This window comes from Myotis yumanensis, unplaced genomic scaffold, assembly GCF_028538775.1.
Source record: "Myotis yumanensis isolate MYYU_CA2020_CCGP unplaced genomic scaffold, mMyoYum1.0.hap1 SCAF_21, whole genome shotgun sequence".
NCBI lineage: Eukaryota > Metazoa > Chordata > Mammalia > Chiroptera > Vespertilionidae > Myotis > Myotis yumanensis.
In genome coordinates this window covers 1,407,152-1,423,713 of record NW_027223772.1, presented here as the reverse complement: position 1 = coordinate 1,423,713, position 16,562 = coordinate 1,407,152, and the positions used below count along the sequence as shown (strand labels likewise).

At 39.4% G+C, this 16,562-nt stretch overlaps 1 non-coding gene across 1 annotated transcript; it reads left to right on the top strand.

Moving 5' to 3' along the window:
- The first annotated feature begins 11,877 nt into the window (after nucleotides 1–11,877).
- LOC138999019 (U6 spliceosomal RNA) lies at nucleotides 11,878–11,982 on the top strand. Its single transcript, XR_011469291.1, has one exon. It is a non-coding gene; the product is annotated as a U6 spliceosomal RNA (small nuclear RNA).
- The last annotated feature ends 4,580 nt before the right edge of the window (nucleotides 11,983–16,562 follow it).

Here is a 16,562-nt window from a genome sequence, read left to right as displayed (position 1 = left end):
GCTATTATAGTAATCAGGAAAAATTAATAGATATTCTAAATAGCTGATTTTTTCTCCAGGTCATGGGCAGGTAGGTACCAGGAGAATACAAAATGCATGCTTATATGTGGAATTTTACTATATGTGAAGCTGTAGTAAACATATTGCTGAATGCCATGAAAGAAAATATCCTCCTCTGTAGTTAACATCCCAAGCTATGGCGTGGAGCAGCAGGAAACAGTAAGATGTGGTTTGCTGGCCCCTTCCTTGTGTGCACCCCTCTTCTTCCCTACCCACAGACCGTGTGCAATAATCTACAACAGTGCCTGTACCACTGCTTGCTTGCTAATGAGTCTTTCTTTCTCAGTTGTAAATACTTCAATGACAAGAGCTTGTCCTAGACCTCATCTTATTGCTAACAGAATCACTGCTCGTGGCATATTCTCAGAAAGTGCCAGTGGAATGTTGTTTGTGAAATGGCCACTACACATTGGAGTCCCTAAGCCACCTGTGAATGGAAAGGGCTGAATAAAAAGTCTCCAGTATTCTCTGTAACTAGATGTTAACATTGCACCAAGATCCCTAGATCCTACCTTATCCACCCTAGCATAAAGTCTCCCAATTTCATTTCTGCTGTAGAACCTCCTGCGAAGAGGAAGAAGAATAGAGCAACAATGAAATGGATGTTCCTCTGGTGTCCTGAATGGAGAAGGAAGATGGGGAAGTGGAGAGACAATCTTAGAGCCGCCCCAGGAGTTGCCTCTTCTCATAATTCACTCTATCAGGACTTAACTTTGATCATTTCCAGCATCAGACAACTATGACAAAAACTGTTGACAAGTCACTAAAGTCCTCTGTCTCTCCCCAGGTGTTAAACAGCACCTTCTACTCTGCTGTTCTTTTCTTTCTCTATGTCCATCCTGTATACACAGAGCACAAAATCCAGTGAGCACACCACTGCAGAGTATTTGAACAAGGAAAGGAACAATATAGTCTGACTCTTATTCTACTTAATGCAAAAACAAATATTCTGTCATTAAATTTCCTTAAAACCCAAAGCATACTATTTCCCGGGATCTATTCTCATTCATGAATATTCTATATTTATTAAATCAAAATATCATTTATATTTCAATATACATTGGCATGTTTCTTTTGGGGTGGGAGGGAAATATCTATCTTTATGCTTTTATTGTTTTTCTACCAGATGCTTAAAAACCAAAAGATGAGCTTTATAGATGTCGGAAGCAATCCTGTTCTGTCATATTTTTATGCACATGCTGACTCAATGTCATAGAATAACTGGGTTGCTTTCTGCTTTCCTTGACAGTCCAAAGAAAGAGTAATGCATACAAATCATTTTACTGTTTAAAAGTTTTGAATAAAACATGCTAACCTTGTCATACTAAGTGACAGACAGAAATGTCACCATTGTTTGCCAGGGACAAATAATCCATATACTTCATGTATAATTCATCTGATCTTTAAAAATGTTTAACAATATTGAATTTAGATAAATTTCAATGTTATGATGCATCAAACTTCCTTTATCAATTTACGCATGTGCCTCATCAATTTGTCTTCATTTGTATTACTCTGTTTTTGTATTAACTATGACAATCTAGGGGATATTCTGATTTTCAGGGAAAATGTACATGTGTTTTGTCCATATTACAGCCCCCTCTCTATGGTCCTCTCTTCATAAGCTCTTAACTTAGAAATCTCAAATAGCCCAAGGGTTGTAAATCTGCCACAGAAGTTCCAGCTGCAAGTCACAGGTATCTACAAGTCTTCTGACATAGAGCCTTTGGTCTCCAGACATTGATGAACTCAGTGACATAATACTCCAATCCTTTCTAAAATAAGGTTTCAGTGGCTTCTAAGTCCTTTCTGTCAATCAAAGCTAACCAGGGGCAGGTCTGAAATGAGTTGGCTTGGGGTAAAATACATGAACAAGAATGTTTTGAACAGGCTTCAAAGTGAGCTGGAATTCCCCGTACTTTGAATCAGGAGACATGATGTTGGTGGCCTTCTGCTAGGTCCCATCGCCAGAGCCACTGTCAATGCAGATGATCTTATGGTTTCTCTGAGTCTGAAAGGCCCTCTCCCTGTCTTCATTATGTAAAACCAGTGCCTCTAAGAGGAGAAGAAACCCTTTGGTTGACAGTGCCCTCAATATGGTTAGAAAATAAAATATAACAGAATCATTTAATAAATTATTCATGGAGCATAGGAACAAATTGAGCAACTAAATGTAAACCAGATTAAAATTTCTAGAAGTACCTTCTGAAAGCCTATTTTCTATTTTAGGAAGAGTAACTAATTATTTCTGTGCAACTTAAGTTTGCAAAGGGCCATCCTGTTGTCCCCTTCTCCCATACTTCAGAATTTTTCTCCTCTGTGAGTCTTAGGAAGTTCTTTATGCCCTTGGAGATAATTTTATTTCAATTAAGAATATTTGATAGTCCATCTGAAACCAAAACAAAATAATATTGAAAGTAAGCTGTAATTGAAAAGTTAAAAAGGGGGCGGGGGCGGGGGCTGGGTGGAGGTGGGCAAAGGGGGAGAAATAGGGCATCTGTAATAAAAATGAAGTAAGTTATTTAAATTGACAAAGTAATTAAAAATTCCATAATTGGAAAGATGAGTTGTTTTTGGTTTTTTTTTCCAGAGAAAGTAGGGAGCAGGGAGCTAGCATACCCATGCATATTACATTTCATGATTAGCAATTCATACATTCTCTTCAAGTTCTTACTTTATTTACATACTTATGCATACACCAGTTCACCTTCTCTGAGTGACACCTAGATGTGCACATGGGTACATACAAACATTTAATTATACATGTATCTTTCTCCTCTTTTCGGTGCATTGGAAAAAGCAAACCATTTTTCTCTAACTGAGCTATCATCTCTGTTGTAGCCCATTCACAAAGCAGTAGAAAATTAGCTGAGGAATTCATTTATAACTTCAAAGGAGAAAAAATAATATAAATAGAATTGGGTAAATAAACCTATGGGAAATTATTTAAATTTATACATTAGACTTAAGAAAAAGCTTCCTTCTGAGAAATGCCAAATGCAATAAGGACCACTCTTTCAAAAAAATATTTGCAATAGCTTTTTGTTTTGTTTTGTTTTAATCACTTGAGTAGCTTCTAATTTTTTGTATAGAATCTGGGTTGAGTGTGTACAGTTTTCATTTGATCTTCCAAAGTGTCATGACACTTACCAAAAATATATAAGAACCACAGTTTGGAGTATAGGGACTTTTATTTATCTATAAGCGTTTGAATTACTTCTACCTGGAGGTTGGAATTGCATTGGGTGCAGTATAAAAACTTAAACTTTGCTGGTTTAAAAGACTTAATCTGGTCCTTAAATATGGTAAGTAATTTTCACCACATACCACTGACAGATTTTCACATTCAGTCACAGTATACACATGTCCATAGATTTCCATTATTTTCCAACAGTTCTAATTTCATTGTGGAACATTTACCAGATGGAAATGAGCCATTATATTGGGCTTTTGGCAGGTAAAGTTGGCTTTGCTAAATGAAAATCCCACGTTTGAGGATCCCATGAAATTGGCAATAATTGACTTTTGAACACACAGAGAATTTTAACCTTTTTTTTATTTGCACAAGAAAAATTCCTTTGAAGAGTTTTCTGTTAACCGTTTAAACACTTTTATTGTTGTTATATCTGGGCCTTAAACTGGCATCAATTTGGATAGAGGATTTACTAAATGAGTTCCAATACTAATTCTCATCATTAACACCACCATGGCAATCATTATTTTGTTGATACTATTAAGCAAATATTAAAAGGATGGAAATTATAACTCATTGAATGATACTTTGGAAAGCCTCTATCTTCCAGAGTACTTTAGAGAAGTCTCAGAATGGAGTGCATTAATACTCCTTTGAGTATATGTCCTACGTTCAAAGGCTGTTAAATCGCGATGTTTACCCATATCTTCAGAAAAAAAAATCACTTCTACTATCATGGTAAACAACCTGCTTCCCTTTTTATAGTAGTCTGGCCCTCTAGCAACTTCAGCAGGAAATTATAGCTAATTTGCCTACAAATGTCAGGTGGTCATAATAATCTGGCCAGTGTGTGTTTTTGTTTTGTAAAAATACTAGCTACTTGATAGAGCTATTATTTCTTCTCACTAAACACAGCTTACTTTCTGTTCCCCAGGTTTTTGTGGTCTTTTAAAAATCCTTCTGTTATTTTAAACCTACCTCTTCCTCTACTGTCATTTTATTTTGGGGATTACATAAAATATTTAGTGTTTCTTGAGGACAGATTGGATTTAAGATTAAGATTGGTGTATTAGCCTAATAGAATCTTCCCCCACTCTTTTCTATTTAACACACTTCTGCTTAGTATTTTTTCCACTTAGAACCAGCTGGTGGGGAAAAGATGAGTGGCAAAAAATGATATTAACCCTTAACTTGGAGGGCTGGGGAGGGAGAGAGATTTACCAGGCCAATGCCAAGTTTAGCATCAGCTGGGATGCTTTGACTATGGACTTTTGGCATGTACTATGTGAAATCAACAAGGCTGTGTGGAGAAAAATGTACTGCAGTTATGCTTCTGATAATTATAAACAAGCTTAAGACTATTTAGGACATCAATGAGCCAGAGAATAAATGGTGATAACAAATGCTTCATAGCATTCTGTTTGTAATTTTAATGGTAAAATAAAGAAATAAAATGGTAAAACCTGTCCTTTGATTTGAAGGAATACTTCTTATTAACCAAATTCTCAGAGAAATGATCAGAGGAGTGGTTATTTTAAGAGTATGCATTTCATCTAATATGATTAAAATATTTTCCCAACCATGAGCCTCATGCACCACAACAAAATTTATAACACTCATTTTTCATTGTTTAAAACTCATCATTGTTCATGCTGCCTCAACAATAGTGCATTTCACAAAATAAGGTATGTTGGTGGAGCAACACCAAGCATGCAGCAGGCAGCCTTGCCTGTCTTCTTCAACTCCACCTGGGAAGCCTAAGCATTAGCTTAAATCAGCGATTCTCAACCTGTGGGTCGCGACCCCTTTGGGGGTCGAATGACCCTTTCACAGGGATCGCCTAAGACCATCGGAAAACACATATATAATTACATATTATTTTGTGATTAATCACTATGCTTTAACTCTGTTCAATTTGTAACAATGAAAATACATCCTGCATATCAGATATTTACGTTACGATTCATAACTAGCAAAATTACAGTTATGAAGTAGCAACGAAAATAATTTTATGGTTGGGGGCTCACCACAACATGAGGAGCTGTATTAAAGGGTCGTGGCATTAGGAAGGTTGAGAACCACTGGCTTAAATGAAGCTACATTTTCTGTGCTCACACTTTTCTGGTTTATTTCAGCAAATATTTCTTAAAATACCTTAATGAGGATGTCATATATTTCACATGAGAATACTTAAACAGGGGGTAGAAAAGTGATAAAAATTGGATGCTCTAGGGAGAATGCGGAGGGGAAGGAAGAGGAGATTTACATCTAATGTAACAAAAAGTGAGCCATGGGGACTGCGATTTCCAGTGTATGATTGCAGGGCTGGGTGGCATGATCATGAGCACTGAGGGGCAAAGCTGTTATTTATAGAAAGCAGCCTCATCATTAATCCAAAGGTGATCATTTATGTTTGTTTTACAAAACTTCTTGATGGGTAAGTTTGATGTGAAATGATTAGCCCTGGGAAAGGACTGGACGGTAAGAAAGAGGGAGGGAAATGAGGGAAATTTGAGTTACTTTGCAGATAAAAATAAGCTAGACTTGGGTTTTGAGGCCTGGGGGAAATTTAGGGATTTAATTTTTTAAGTTTTAGGAGTTCTTAGCCAAATATCAAGGTTGGATTCTCCTTGCCAATGCTCTATATAATTAATTGGTTCCTTTTACAAAACAGTAAGAAACTTAGAAGACACAGATCTCAGTCAAAAAGGTTTTTCAATAAAGTCTCTTTAATTTTCTACTCAAAAGAGTATTAAAGAATAATCAGATATTACCTATATAGCTGTCACAATACTATGCTGGCAAGGTTTCTTCCTTTTGGTTACAAAAGTCCTAATAGTGGTGACCTCTCCCTTCTGAATTAAGATAAGCAGAGAGACGTCACTCCACAGTCAAGGTCCATGAATATAACCTTCCCTGGTGGTGAGGTGGCTCAATACTTTGTTTTATAACCAGGATAATGGTATGAAGTAACTTTCAGTTACAGCTTTTCAGTTCTCACGTGGGCCACTGAGAGAGAGAGACACACCACACTTTCTTTAATCTCTAAAAGAAATCATTCAAAATAGCTAGGCTACGTCTCTTCTTATAACCTAGCGGAAGAGGGAAACATTCTCCAGGACACTTCATGCTTTCACTGTCTCCTCAGCTGAAACTTCTATAATCTTAGCCTTTGGAAAGGGAACCGTCCCTGTTCTAGGAGCATTAATGATAGTAGAGCAAGTCCGTCTGTAGATAAAGGGAGGTTTGTCATCTCATAAACCCTCACAGCCTGCTTTTCACAAAACTAGGAGAAAATGAGAATTTGGGTAGCTCTGGCACAATCTCAGAACAACAGCAGCTGCCTATCCAGAGAGCAGAAGGTTGAAGCCCCTGAGAAAAAGATGATCATTGAGAAATACCTGCAGTGGTAATGCCTGGGGACTTTAAAAATAGGGGTGTCTAAGATGCAAATGTAGCTCATTTGCAGGGCAGCAGGCAACATAACCAACTTCTAATGCCCCCAATAAAATCTTCAAGTACAGATATGCATTTGCTAATGTTGCTTTGGCAAGAATAGACTTAATAGAAATAAACAGAAAAGTTGCAGAAAATGGGAAACACTGGAGAGATTTTAAAATTCAAAGGAAAATAAGAAATCAAAGCAAAGGCAACTAAGAGAAGAAGCCATTTGGCAGTTCTTAGGGGTGGGGGTGAAGGATGGGATTTCCACCAAAATGTGCACATCGGCCAGTTGGTGATGGTGATAGCAGAGGTTGCGTTTATTGGTTTGGTTTGCTGATTGTTTATAACACTAAAGGGCATAGGCTATCTAGCCAGCTGATGGTTGGAAAATGTACATAAAACAGGATTCTTATTCTGATGACCACAGCAAGCCCACAATGACATGAGTAGATGACCAAATTGGAAATATTTAAAATAAATATGTTATGTGCCATAAAGGAATAAAGAAAGATGGATCTCTTTTATTGCATTGTTTTGACTGAATGTCACACAAGGTGCTCTTTGTTTGTTTTCTTGACATTTTTATACTTTTGCCTGGGGTGATCCGTAGAAAATAGCAATATGGGAGGGAAAAATTGAACAAGAAAGCCAAATGCCTAAAAGGAGATTTGTAGAAAGATTAAGAATGAGGGCTACAGAAAAATAAGTCAGACCACTAATATATTTAAAACACTGACCTCACAATTAAATCATGTTCTTGCAGTTCTATCCATGACTAATGTTGTGTTTGCCCAGGCCTTTTCTTTGTTTTGACAAAGAAACTTAGCTGAGAGGCACACTAATGAGTCATGTGATCTTCAATGTCCAGAGTTCCATGCATGCTTCAGAAAGCAGTTGTCTTTCTTTCATTAATTTATACACAAATTGTAGAGCCTTCACCCTGTCCAGTTATGAGAGAAAACAGTTGAAAGCAGGGACTCAGGGAAAATGCATTTCTGGGCAGAATCTAAACTTGTCCACTATCTAGTTCTGTGATGTGGGAGCAAGTTGGCTACCCTATCTGGGCCTCAGTTGCTTCATTTGTAAATGAGAACCATAATAGTCTCAACTTTGTAAGGATTTTTAAAGGACTAAATGATATCTATACTAATAAATGGGTAATATGCTAATTAGGGCAGACGTCTTCCTGATGACCTTCCGGACATCCTTCCAGACAAAGCCGCAGCGGCTGCGAGGGCCAAGGCGCAGCTGCAAAAGGCCCAGGTTCAGGCCGGCAGTGGCAGCAGCAGCGGGGTAATGGGGGCAGCGCCTTCCCCTGATCCACCAGGTCACCTCCCACAGAGGGAGGCCAGATGTGACTTAGGCTGGGGGCTGAGGCAGAAGCAGTTAGAGGTGATCAGGCCGGCAGGGGGTGCAAGGTAGGGGCAATCAGGCCGGCAGGCAGAGGCAGTTAGCCTAAACTGGCAGTCAGACATTCCCCAAAGAGTCCCAGATTGGAGAGGGTGCAGGCCAGACTGAGGAACCCCCCACATGCATGAATTTTATGCACTGTGCCTCTAAAAAAATATATATATATATATATTTGAACATATATATATATATATATATATATATATATATATATACAAACACACACACATATATATATGAACAGTGCCTGGCACATAAATATATATATATATATATATATATATATATATATACACACTAATAAAAGAGAAACATGGTAATAAGTGTATGACCGCTACCCTTCCCATTGGCTAATCAGCATATCCTTATGCAAATTACCTGTCAGCCAAGATGGTGGCCGGCAGCCATGCACTGAAGCGAACAGGGAGGCTTGCTTGCTCCAGTGATGGCGAACTCCAACGTTCCCCGCCTGACTTGCCGGCCTCTCAGCTGCAACTCTAAGCAACTATGTTGCAAATATAGAAGCTAAACAAAACCCCAGAAACCGGCTTTCAGTCAGCCGGGCTTCAGCCAGCCTGACCGCAACATTGTATCTAATACAGAAGGTAAAGGCCAGAAACCTGCTTTCAGCAGCGAGGCCTCAGAGCTAAAGCTGGCCCAGAATTAAAAAAAAAAGAAAAAGAAAAAAAGGAGCAGTTGGGAGCTTCAGTCACCCGCCAGCCTGAAAACGGCCCTCAGCCCCTCAACCAGACTGGCCAGGCACCCCAGTGGAGACCCCCACCCTGATCCAGGACACCCTTCAGGGCAAACCAGCCGGCCCCCACCCATGCACCAGGCCTCTATTCTGTATAGTAAAAGGGTAATATGCCTACCGGCACCGGGATCAGCGTGACAGGGGGCAGCACCCAAACCCCCTGATCGCCCTGTGGCTCTGTGAGTGACAGTGGGCGGGGCCACAACCTCCCTATCCGCCCTGCTCTGTTCTTGACAGGGGAAGGCGCCCCAACCACCTGATCAGCCCTGCTCTGTGCCTGATGGGGGGAGCTCCCCAATCCCCTGATTGCCCTGCAGCTCTGTGTTTGACAGAGTGCTGCACACCAACCCCCTGATCGGCCCTGCTCTGTGGGTGATAGAGGGTGGCGCCCCAACCCCCCTCCACGGGCCTTTGCTCTGTGTGTGACAGGGTAGAGACATAACCTCCCCATTGGCCCTGCCCTGAGTGTGACAGGGTGCAGCGCCCCAACCCCCTGATCCACCCTGCTCTGTGTGTGACAGGGGGCGGTGCCCCAACTCCCCTATTGGCCCTGCTCTGTGCGTGACAGGGGGGAGCTCCCCAACCCCCTGATCAACCCTGCTCTGTGCGTGACAGGGGGTGGCGCCGCAACCTCCCCATCGACCCTGCCTTGAGTGTGACAGGGGGTGGTGCCCCAACCCCCTAATCGGCCCTACCCTGAGCATGACTGAGGGTGGCATCGCAACCTCCCCATCCACCCTGCTCTGTGCATGACGGGGCGGCGCCCCAACTCCCCAATCGGCCCTGCTCTGAGCCTGACCAGGGGCTGCACCTAGGGATTGGGCGTGGCCTCTGCCACCCGGGAGCAGGCCTAAACCAGCAGGTCGTTATCTCCCGAGGGGTCCCAGACTGCGAGAGGACACAGGCCGGGCTGGGGGACCCCCCCTCCCCGCCCCCAGAGTGCACAAATTTTTGTGCACCGGGCCTCTAGTGTATATATATATATATATATATATATATATATATATATATATATATGTATGTATGTATAAACAGTGCCTGGCACATAAAAAGCATCCTAAAAGTGTTAGCTATGACTGTTATTTTTACTAATAGTAGTGTTATATAAGGCAGTAAAATACTTGTCACATAGTTACTACTAAGTAAAAAGGAGTTCCATCCTTCTTCCCCATCACCTCCCTCCCTCATCCAATTTTAGACAAATATGGGCATCCCTTAGCCTTCTTCTTCGTCTGCACAGTGCTTGGCACATCCCCCATCTCTGACAACCATACTAATATAGTCAGGCCAGAACTCAAATGTCTTTCAAACTTGACAGAGACAGGTAATAAGACAGGGGGGGGAAGAGTCACTTTTTTTTTTCATTTTCTTTGATATTTTGACATTCTTTTAGTTGTCTAAGATATGAAGACCACATATTTAAATATAAGGACTATCTGCTTGGGAAGGATTTCCATCCCTCCTGGGGCAGCTTCAGGACTAAGTCTGACTCTCAGTAACTCTGAGTTGTCTACACTTCTGCTCCTGGGATGTCACCAAGGGCTCAGTCTGTTGCCAAATCTCAGAAACCTATTGAACAATGAGTAGAATTCCCCTCACTCTGACAAAAATACCTATAGACTCAAAAAATGTAAAAGGCTGAGTGTAAAAATTGCAAATCATATGCCTAGAGCCATGATAAGTATGCAAACTGGTGGTATGAAAAGTCCATATGATAAGCACTGAGGGATATACCTGTACTAAAAAAGGCCCTGTTTGTTTAGTTAGTATCTTCCCCATCTCTCACCTCCTCCTTCAAAAGTTTATTTTTGTACGTATCACATTATGAAAAGAAATGAGCTATCCTGCCAAACAGGTATTTGACAGCTGCATAGTTGCCAGAAAATATTACATCTATGTCTACATCTATATATCTAGATCTATATCTATTTATATCTATAGTATCTCTATCTCTATATTTACATCTATATTTATATATCTACTAGTATATATTTATATCTATATCTAGTATCTATATATCTATATCTATCTATAGTATCTCTATATTTATATCCACATCTATATACTATATCTATAGTATCTCTCTATCTTTATATTTATATCTATATAGTTACACATGATTTCACCTTAAAGTAGACTGAAATGTGTTGTTGGAATATATTTGTGTGTATATTTGCTTCTGTTTGTTTTGGGATAGTTGGTAGGATAGAATGTTGAAAATATTTTAATATAAACCATTAAAGACATTAACTTCTGTTGCACAGCATCTCATGGCTATATGGCTGCTTCTCTCATCTTGTTTGACATTATTCAATTTAGTATTCAAGACCAAGGAGTGAGATTCGTTCACCCACATTTTGATTCAGGCACAGAGAAACTTCCTCAGTATGCTCTGATAGGAGAGTATCAAACTATCTTCCCTAATGTTTCATATGACCTACAGATCATATGATTTTAAAACATCAAAGATCTAACTAACAGAAAAGGATATAAATGTGAGGCTTTGGATATAGTGGGCTATTTAGGTCCTAGAGCTCTAAACCTCATGTCAGGACTTCTCTAAATCACTTTATTGTTATGGCATCAAGCAGAGAGAGAAGAAATGTCCCCTTTAAAAGTAAGAAGGAACTGAAAAGGAAAGCCTGAGCGAACAGGAAATGTGTCAGCTCTCCCACAGCATGCTGTGCCTACTGCTGCCACAGGACTTGTCCCACTGCTCACCTGCCTCCCCCGTGATGCTGAGACTCCTTAAGGGCAGACCACATCCTGCCCGGCACACTGACACTAGGACCAGCACTTGCTAAATCAATAAATATAATATCCCCCACCTTCAATTTAGGGAGACATGCTCACGTTATAGAGAAGGGAAATCTAATAAGTCACAATGCTTGCACATATGCTTGCTCTAGCCTGCCTGGATCTCAATCCGAGCTCTTCTACTTACTAGCTGGGTAACCTTGGGCAAGACACCTTACTACCTCTGTGCCCCAGTTTGCTCACTCTAGAAACAAGATCAGTGCTCGCTTCGGCAGCACATATACTGCAGATTGGAACAATACAGAGATTAGCGTGGTCCCTGCGCAAGGATGACATGCAAATTCATGAAGCGCTCCATATTAAAATAAATAAATAATAAATTAATTAAATAAATAAAAACAAGATCATAATAGCACATACTTCCTAGGGCAGGTATAAGGATTAAGTGAATCAATATATTTAAAGTGCTTAGAACAGGGCCTGACACATATCACATACTATACAGTGTTAGCTATTGGTTAATTCTATCTCAGTTTTCCCAACATCCATCTGAAATAGACAGTACCAGCCCACTTTACAGATATGAAGCTGAAGACTAACTAGGCTCTTAATTGGCAGATGTCTTGTTTAAATTGGTTTTACCTATTTTCAAAGCTTTTGCTCTTTGCCCTACCCCAGAGTGTCTCTCTTTTGATCTTTACTTAATTAAATTCAATCTCTCAGGTTTCTAACAGATGTAGAAATTTGTATGTGATGCTACTTACAACAGAAAAAGATGAGTAAGGAATGATCTTTAACGGGAACAAAGTTAACACTGGAAGAAGATGTGGACACAACTAATTTTATTCCAAGGAAAACTTAAGTAATGTGACAGATTTTTGAGGTTCTAGGAATGAAAGACAGAAGGAAGATTCTGGCTAAAAGTGGGAAAGGTTTTATAATAGTAGTTTTCAACTAGCCAAAGAGGTTTGTGGGTGAAAATGGCAGGCAACAGTGGAAGTAAGGAGAAGGAGGAAAGAAAGACATCTCAGAGGAAATCCTAGCATGAGCAATCCTAGAGAGGCAAAAACTAGGCAAACGCATGTCTTGCTCCGGGAGAGGGAGACTACTTAAGTCTGCTACCATGAAGTATAACTAAGCTTGGAAAGGTAGTACATGGCTACTTTAAGGAAGATCCCAAAAGTTATGCAAAGCAATTAAAACGTCGCTTTATAAGTCATGAGGGATTAGTCTATATTTATGAATAACTTATGAGAAGAAGGGTGTGAAGATGGTCATATGACCAAAGCAATATCTTAGGTTATGTTGGGAAAGAGAAAGGAGATGAAATGCTAAGAAACAAGGCCAGGAAAAGCAATTTAAAGAAAAAATAATAATGTCCCGAATTGGGATGGTAACAGTGAAAAAAAAATAAGAGAAAATAAAAGGCTAAAAGAGATTTCTAGAAATAGAATAGAGAGTTAAGAAGAGGAAGAGTAAATGTAATTCCAAAATTTACAGAGCATTTCTACAGTGCTGAAAATCTATACACTATTTCATTAAATTCTCACAACAACCTTGCAAGAAAATCTAATACCATTTCTCACAGAGGGAACTAGCAGTCTGACTTTGAATATTGACTCCTGGCACTTACTGTATGAAACTGGAAGAATTACTTAGCCTCTCTAAGACTCTATTTCTTTACATGTAATATGTAGACGGCAACATCTATCTTACGGTGGTGGTGTGATAATTAAACCAGATAATGTTTATAACTTGCCTTCAAGGAACTAGCATATATTATCTTTCATTAAGTTATAGAAATATTATTAGAAAAATGTTACTATGAAAGAATGTTAAATTGCCAAGATAAAATTCAATTTCATAGTCTTATAATTTCAAAGTCTGCTCTCTAACATTTCATGTTTCACTTCTCAATGGAGAGGAACCACTGTCACATCTTTAGAGTGTGGGATGAGAACCAAAATAATGAAAAAGAAAATGAGATCATGGGAATCCTCAAATGAGTCCCAAATTGGCATTTAATTAGAAGATAGTTTGTTTTGTTCTAAATCTGAGCCTGGACACCATTTATCAAATAGACTCTTTATAAATCACATAACATTCCATATGTAAAAATTATAATTCAAATCCTAGATTAGAAAGTTAAGATTCACTGCCTAATATATAACATGCCAATGAAAGTTTCATGAAGCATAGAGTACTTCAGAGACATATTTTTAATTGGCAATACCCGTTGGTCAGAGTTTGCCTTGTTTTGCAAGCCCATTAGCCGTGTGAAATTATTTGAAAATATTTGACAAAAATTTTTAACTTTTCATCCCAAGGTGTTATCAATATATTAAAGCTGGTATTCGCTGCGTATGTCAGGACTTGGAAAGGGAATACCTGTCTTTTAATAGCTAGAATGACATCTGGAATTTTCTTTTTGCAAATGTTAAATATTCAATCAAATTAATTTTTAATTTCCTAATTTCTTAAAGGGCAAATCTTGAAACAGGATTTTCTCTCTCACAATACTGAAAATGTAAAAGTGTCAGGATCAGTGATCAAATAGCCATAATTACAGAAGGGTACAACTTCTGCTTTAAATCTAAAATCACTTTGGGCTGAGTAATTGTTGTTTGGATAACAGAACACCAGCTAACCATTTGGGCAACGATAGTTTTAGGCAATTCTAAAAAGGCGTAATATTTGTGCTTCAGTTTATTTGGCCTCATTCCCATCCTTGTGTTCAAAAAAGGGGGGGGGGGGGGAGCTGGTTGGAACCTGAGGGTTATTAATGGCAGAAAAGGTTCCACAGGTAGCCAATAGCTCACTATATATTGTAGATTGCCATGGTTGTGCTTTCGTTCTTCATATGAACACTGGAAATGAGGAAGATGCACATATGAATGGAGGAGGAAAACCATTATTTCCCAGGAAGCCAAGCACCAAGTAAGAATAGGAGCAAAAAAAATTCCACTCCCACAAAATATCATCCAATTGATCAATCTGCCAGAGGAACAAAAAATAAAGGAGAAAAAAAGCCAGGAAAGTGGTTTCCTTGAGAAAAATTAAAGCTTTTCTTCATTCAAGGTGATGTCACAGACCTTCCATCAGAAACATTACCCACGTGTGTAGTCCATGAAATCCAGTCCCATTCTCCAGCCAGATGACACTACAGACAGTATCTATAGGATGACTGGCCTGGGTCCAGACAGAGGTCTCCAATTTCAGAAAAGAAAGCAAACTTCCATAACCAACATCAGCACTGGCTAACCAGATGTTGAGCAATGGAGGAAGCAACTTCTTTTATAAGAAAGAGAAAGCAAGGCTACGTCTAGAGTAGCAATATAGAGGGGGAAAGTCATTGAAGGAGATTTCTTAAAAGTTCAAGCTAAGAGCCCTGACCGGTTTAGCTCAGTGGATAGAGCATTGCCCTGCAGACTGAAGGGTCCCAGGTTCGATTCTGGTCAAGGGCTACCTTGGTTGTGGGCACATCCCTAGTGGGAGGTGTGCAGGAGGCAGCTGATCGATGTTTCTCTCTCATCGATGTTTCTAACTCTCTATCCCTCTCCCTTCCTCTCTGTAAAAAATCAATAAAATATATTTTTTAAAAAGTTCAAGCTAAGATACAAAATATTTTTGAAAAACAAATTTCCATGTTTAAATCTGTACAAGTCTCCTCCAATCATAAGTTACATATTTTGGTAATTAAGTAACACACTCCCCCCATCTCTCTTCCTCCCCCCAAAAAAGAATACATTTTCATTCTGACTCCATTTGCCTGGAACCAAATATTTCTATACAGAACAGAAATGAAAATGTTGGGATAGGGATTGTCATAAACAACAACAACAACAACAACAACACACACACACACACACCTCGTTTCACTGTGGTTTAAAATAACAGAAAAAAAACCTTTGGTTTTACTTAAATACTAGTATATACTCATTGCCACTGCCTTCGGCTTCTCACACGTTTCAACTGTGTACCGTTATCTTTTGCTTCAAGACCAGGGATTTGTCAGCAACACAAATGGCCAATCTGGAGGAGACCAGACAAAGAAGTTAGGCTGTCCCACCAGGGCCAAACTGGGCAAATGGAAAGGCTGTTAGGAAAAGCCTAGCAGCAAACTAAAAGGAAGAGTGGCTGGACAGGGAAGGAAGTTCAGGCACACAGGTGTTAAGCTTTCAAGAGGTCTAGAAGCAAACAACAGTTGTCTAGCCCTGTAGGTGAACAGAGTTTACCAACAGGCAACTCTGATGGCAGGCAGTAAGCAGAAGCTAGACAATCAGACAGATAGCAACTGGGGATTTAGCCCCTCATGGTGGAAACCCAACCACAGCAACCAAAGATAAGTAGCAAAGCCCAGCAAACCCAGAAGCCGAGCTGACTCAAGGCTGAATCCATGAGCTCTGGATCCAAAAGTCTAATGTTTCTACCACCTGGGAAAATTTTTTCAGGAGGTAAAGGTAGGGATCAGCATGTAATAAGATCAAGAGTCTCAAGGAAGTACATGAAGTAACTTATATAATATCTATAAAATGATCCCTAGGCAGAAAATAATTTCAGGAAATATAAATGTGTGCATACATATTTGACCAAATAAGATAAAAAAGAAAAGGACTATATACCAGCTACAGCAAGATTAAACTAGAAGAGAGAAGGCCCATATTATTCCATTGGGCTCACCAACTACTGACCCCCAAGCACTAGCAGCAAGAAAACTTACACCTGCTGTTCTGGAATCTGGCCATCCACAGCCAGAAGAATGAATGTGGGACTCATGAGCTCTCTTTTATTCAAACAAGTAGCAGTGGCACAGAGTGTTATGACATTAGCAGCTTTGGAAACTCTTAATATTAGAAGCTCCACCCCATATCATTTTAAACATAATAAAACACATCCATATATCACCAAAAATAAAATTTACAACACTTTAAAATTTGAATGGGA